A 6,519-nucleotide genomic window follows, 5' to 3' on the forward strand; every position below is an offset into this window, starting at 1 on the left:
TTATTCTACTTTTTCATAGACATGAGTACAGGTGACATTGTTCAGGATGAGTTCACCACTAATCTCCCATCTTGTAATTTTCTTGTAATTGTGCTTTCCTTTTCTCCCCATTCCTGATGTTGAACCAATGCGCCATTTGTAAAGTCACAGACAGTCTGAGTTTTTCTGTTGTCAACTGTAGTTTCTTCTAACTTCTCTCCCAGGGTACAAACAAACTGTGTTGTTTTCAAAGTGTTCTCAGTTTTTCTGGTGAGGTTTTTGCCATTACAAGAGATGATACAATCTGGTCTGGCTGTTGCATGCATTTTTCACAAACCTATTTCCACTCTTAGTTCCTGCATATATTCATCAAAACCGTTGCTGTCTGCCAGACACTATTGTCCTTCCAGCTGCTAAATTGTGGCCATGCTGGGTGTGGATGTGTGGGCAGGTAGAAAAGAGTCCGGCTTGGGGAGTTTTCCCTGCTGAGTTTTTTGTGAGGTATGTGTCTAGGTTCATTTTTGGGCATTTGGGTCTGCACTATTTGTTCAAAAGACAATCTTTTTGTCCCCACTGAATTGCTTTTGCACCTATGCCAAAAATCAGTGGACTATAGTGTTTTTGTTGGTACTGTTTCTGGCTTCTGTTGATCTATGTATCTCTCTGCTTTTGCCAATTCCTGCTGTCATGATTATTGTAGCTTCATAGTAGAATTAACTTGAGAACATCTCTGCTAGGAAGACACAAGGTCTCTCGTGCACGCTAGTCAATTTCCTTTTCAATCGTCTTATCCAAGCAAATGGATGATGTCTCCACAGTTTTACTGTCTTCAATCTTCATTCAGTTTCTATACTGATGATCAACTGAGAATACATTGTAGCCTTACTTCCTATATCCCTTCCCTGGATAGAAAATGTCCCCTGTGCACGATAGCCTTTAGCTTAACCTTTCGCTGCATCCAAGTCAAAATGCAAAAAATCGCAAGAACAACAACAACAAAAAACCCCACTGAGCTACCAGCTGCAAAAGTTCTCTTGAGGGGGTTGTTTAGGGAGCCACCACCTCTTGCAGGGCGCATCACTCTGCCTGAGCTGCCTGGACGATTGTGACACTTTACCACCCATCGATAACCAACTTCCTGTCTGGTAGAGTGGCAGTTGGTGGGAACCAGCTGTTAGGGTTGATCCCATTCAAGATTTCTGCCTTTTGAGAAGAGATGCTAATATAACTAGGCTGAATGGCGTCTGATTGGGAGGCTTTTCTGTATGAAAGTGGTTTGATTTCTAGGACCTCAGCGATTGAACTTTTTATTTATTAACAGGTATGCTCCAATTTCCAGTTTCAGTGTAAGCACAGTAGAGAGAGAACTGTTGTTTTCACCAAGTGTTTGTACCAGTTGCTATTTCTTCCTGAAAAACAAACAAGCCTGGCAACTTCTCCAAAAAAAGATTCTTGCATTACCAGTTGTTTAATAGTTTAACAAGTACTCTGGCTTCTGACAGTCACCAAAAGGCAAAAAAATTCCCTTCCCATGACATGACTGATTACATCTGAATTGGGTGAAAGACTTCTTAGGTGCTTGAGGGGCTAGTTTCATATACCTTGAGGGCATGACCTTTCTCTTGGACTTCTGAAACTGGTTTCATTCTGGGGTGTTTTTTTTTTTCCTGTTTTCTTACCTCTGATAAGCTTATGAATATTATTTTAAAACAGAATGTTTGTTGGGGGTTGAAACAGTTTACAACTATAGGGACAAGTTATAAATACAGTGAAAAGAACAACAGAAGAACAATAAATTTTAAAATATTGCCAGGCATAGTGGCTCACACCTGTAACTCTAGCACTTTGAGAGGCTGAGGTGGGAGGATTGCCTGAGCCCAGGAGTTGGAGATCAGCCTAGGCAACATAGTGAAACCTGTCTCCACAAAAAAATCAAAAAATTAGCCGGGTGTGGTGGCACGCACCTGTAGTCCCAGCTACCTGGGAAACTGAGGTGGAAGGATTGCTTGAGCCAAGGAGGTCAAGGCTGTGGTAAGCAGTGATTGTGCCGTTGCTCTCCAACCTGGGCGACAGAGTGAGACTCCAATTCAGAAAAATATAAGTATATTGATAAGGGAAAGAGATACTAGTTCTTATAAGTTATGCAAAATTAGTATTGTCTTTATTTGTTTATTTATTTTAGAATCATGGGGTTCATGTGAGGATTTGTTACATAGTACATTGCATGATGGCGAGCGAGGTTTGGGCTTCTGATAAGCACTCCCCCTGCTCCCATTCCATTGGTGACTATGGTACTCAATGGGTAGTTTTGTATCTCTTATTCTCCCTCCCCCTCTCTCTCCTTTAGCAGCGCCCAGTGTCCGTTGTTACCATCCTTGTGCCTGTGTGTGCCCAGCGTTCTCACTTATAAGTGAGAATGTAACATTGTCCTTCCTTTGAGTAAAACAGGAGAGCATGCCTTGAAGGAAAATGACTGTGATGAAGTCTGGGACATACCAATCATGGTACTGGTAGCATACATGTTACTGGCAGTTATAGAATGGGTCAGATTTCTTCAGCATTGCTATAGAAACTTTGGCTACATATAGAATCACACTCCCAAATATGATAAAGTTAAATGGCTGGAAGTTTTCTAATACTAAAAAGTGCTGGTTTCCTATAGCCAACTAAAGTTGTATCAGCATTTTATAACATTTGGCAGTAACAAGTGACTTTTAACTTTGGATTAGTGGTACCCTGGGGCAGAAGTTCTCCAACTTTAATGTACATAAGAATCACCTGGGAGCTTGTTAAAATTTAGGTCCCTGGGCTCCAGCCTTCAGAGGTTTGGATTTAGTAGGTCTGGGAAGTGGCCAAGAATCTGCATTTTATCAACAAACTCACAGTGTTTGGCACCCGGAGTCATTTCTCAAAAGACTGCAAAATTCTGCTAACAAAAAATATTGCCCTTCAACTGATTTTTAAAATACTTTTTCACTTAGCAGAAGTTAAGTGTTAGGAAACTTAATGATTATTGAGTTCATCGTTCCAAAGAGGTTAGAAATAATTACTTTAGAATCCCTAGGTGTGAACTAAGATGTAACATGCAATGAGCAGTATACACAGACTTAAGTTAAATTTCTTTCAATTAGAAGTTATTAGTTACACAGTTTCCATTTTCAGGTCATCTGTGCATCCACAGATTGTATTAGATAAGGGAGGTAGACCAGGTGTAGATACCTAGGGAATTTCACAAGGTTTTTTTTATAATCATTTATTGCTTACTGTGCCCTTAATGGTGTTACTCAGAATCCCATTAAGTTAGCTGTGAAGGTAGTAATTGGTCCCTTGACAATAGCCAAGGGGAGTCAAATCCTGTGGCTCCACCCCATTCTGGTCATGGTGGAGACAAGACAGAAATTGTTGCTTGTAACCTTCAAGGACACTTTCCTTTCTGGAAATAAGGCATACTGTACTCCAAAGGACATTTCTCAAAACACAGCAGTAGTCCCTAGAGAGTCCTCTTCCTCTAATTCAGGCTGGCACTTATGACCTACTTTTAAAAGTAATTTGAAAATCTCATCAAACACAAGCAATCAAAATCCAAATTCTCCACCAGCTGTTCTGCAGACCTAACACTGCATTGTTTCCATCCAGCCGCATCAACAGCTTAAATATATTTTGGGCAAGGTTTTCCCTTACCTTTATTGATACTTAAGTGAGATGGAACACTGATGGAACATTCCTACTGACTGCACTCAGAGCAACTACACAAATACATACAATATAAATTGGTTCTTTCTGTAGGTAGCAAAGGGAAGCAGATTTGCTGACCAGTGTGTACACATTACAAAGTACTGCCGTTTGCAGAACTAGAATCCTAAGCTAGAGATAATTCCTTCCTCATTGGAATGAATCCCTGTGCCTTATTCATGTATGTAGTTGGCTTTTGAAACTTTTCTAACCTTTCATGACAAAACTATAACAAAGCAAAGCGATTCATAGAGTCTTCCAGATATGGAAAGTACTTTAAAGTACATCCAATCCCGTCACTTACCTAATTCTTATTTATTTACTTATGACATCTGGGATATACACTGGATTACCCAATTTTAGAATCTTATCTTGTTTCTGGGCTGGGCGTGGTGGCTCACACCTGTAATCTAGCACTTTGGAAGGCCGAGGTGGGAGGATTGCTTGAACCCAGGAGTTCAAGATCAGCCTAGGAGTTCAAGACCAACATAGTTAGACCCTGTCTCTATAGAAAAATAGAAAAATAAGCTAGGCATGGTGGAATGCACCTGTAGACCCAGCTACTTTGGAAACTGAGGCAGGAGGATTGTCTGAGCCCAGTAGGTTGAGGCTGCAGTGAGCTTGATCATGCCACTGCACTCCAGCCTGGGTTACAAAGTGAGACTTCAACTTAAAAAAAATTTTTTTTGCCCCAATTGGTCTCAATTTGTCACAAGTAAAAGGGAGATGATAATAGTGCTTATTACATGGGGTAAAGCATGACATGACTGAATATATATGTAAAAGCACCCAGAATGGTGACCAGCACATAAGATAGATACCAGCCGGGCGCGGTGGCTCAAGCCTGTAATCCCAGCACTTTGGGAGGCTGAGGTAAGAGGATTGCTTGAGCCCACGGGTTCGAAACCAGCCTGGGCATCTCTACAATAAATCAAAAGATTAACCAGGCATGGTGACATGTGCCTGTAGTTCCAGCTACTTGGAAAACTGAGGTGGAAGGATTGCCTGAGCCCAGCAGGTCGAGGCTGCGGTGGCTGGGAGCATGCCACTGCACTCCAGCATGGGTGACAGAGTGAGACTCCAACTCAAAACAAAACAAAACAAAACAAAAAACAGATACCATACTCAAGCCCCATCTAGGAGATTCTAATCAGATTGATCAGGGACAGGGCTCAGACATCTGTATATTTAAAGTCATCTGCAGGTAACTATACTTATTTAAGATTCAGTATCTCTTCTTTTTTATTTTTATTTTTCTTTATTTCAATAACTTGATTTTTTATTTTTGCTTTTTTTTTTGAGTTGGGAGTCTCACTCTGTCACCCATACTGGAGTGCAATAGTACGATCATGGCTCACTGCAGCCTCAACCTCTTGGACTCAGGCAATACTTCCACCTCAACCTCCCAACTAGCTGGGACTATGGGCACACATTGCCTTGCCCACTTACTTTTTTTGAACTTTTTGGTAGAGACAAGGTCTTGCTATGCTGCCCAGGCTGGTCTCTGACTCCTGGGCTCATGCAATCCTCCCACCTTGGCCTCCCAAAGTACTGAAGTTATATAGGTGTAAGCCACTGGGCCCGGTCTACAGGTGACTTTAGAGTGCAGCTAGGATTGAGAGTCACTGGACTAAGTGATTCTCAAAGTCTAGGCTAATTAATAGTGATACAGTCTTATATTTCCTGCCTTTTCATTTTATAGTCTACATTCAGTCTAGAAAATACTGTGGGAAAGTAGAAGTTATTTGAAAGCTGTTGAAAACAAGACAGTTAAAATAACTTAGTAATAACAGTTAAAATTATTTAGTAAGTACACACTGGATACACTTTATTAAAGGTAGATTTCTCCATGATTCTAACATAAGTAATTTTTCTCTTTCTTTTTTCTTTTTGAGTTGGGTTTTCACTCTTGCCTAAGCTGGAGTGCAGCGGCACACTCATGGCTCACTGTAGAGGCACACTTTCATTTCAGACTCTTGCTGGGTAGTTGGGACTACAAGTACACACCACCAAGCCCAGCTAATTTTTTCATTTTTTGTAGAGATGAGGTCTCACTATGTTGCCTAGGCTGGTCTCTAATTCATGGGCTTAAGCAATTTTCCTGCCTCAGCTTCTCAGAGTGCTGGGATTATAGGCATAATCCACCATGACTGGCCAAGATAAGACATTTTTCAATAGAAAATATAACAAGGAGTTTTTAGACTATTTTTACTCACTGTCTCACATTATGTGGAAATCACTGTTCTATAACATAACATGTTAAAAAAAACTTCATGATTCAGTTAACAAAGTCAAGATGCATATGCTCATGTAGACAGAAGAGTAAATTAATTGGGTATTTGGAGTCTGGTGAGTTGAAATAAATTGAGTTATCAGGTGGCCTTAATTGTGCTATTGAATGCATTAACACTCCTTAAATGTGAGAAGTTCACACTCAGCTTCATCACTCCCTGTCAGTGAACTGGTGATAGCATCCCAAAGGGCTAAGTACACTTCTGAAAAAAATACAAATGGTTCCTGTTAAAGAATAATGGGTATCAGAGGCGTTAGGGCCCTGTCATGAAATGTTGCTAATGTTCCCTATAATATTCACTGTGGACAAATTGGGAAGATATAGAAAAATAGAAGAGAGAAAACTGAAATTGGATCATATTACAGATAACGATTTGCACATATCATATTAAACAACTCACTGAGAGCTTCTTGCAAGACAAAATGACTTTTTAAGCATTGCCTTCTCTTCAGTTACATGTGACCTATGCTGAATAATAATTATCAGTTCGAGATAAAGGATATGAGTAAAAGAAA

At 40.3% G+C, this 6,519-nt stretch overlaps 1 pseudogene; it reads right to left on the bottom strand.

Annotated features, from left to right (window-relative positions):
• Positions 1-407, bottom strand: LOC110595102 (annotated as a pseudogene).
• Positions 408-6,519: the final 6,112 nt, after the last annotated feature.

This window comes from Carlito syrichta, unplaced genomic scaffold (assembly GCF_000164805.1).
Source record: "Carlito syrichta isolate Samal-C Ts95f unplaced genomic scaffold, Tarsius_syrichta-2.0.1 Scaffold262834, whole genome shotgun sequence".
In the NCBI taxonomy this organism is placed as follows: Eukaryota; Metazoa; Chordata; class Mammalia; order Primates; family Tarsiidae; genus Carlito; species Carlito syrichta.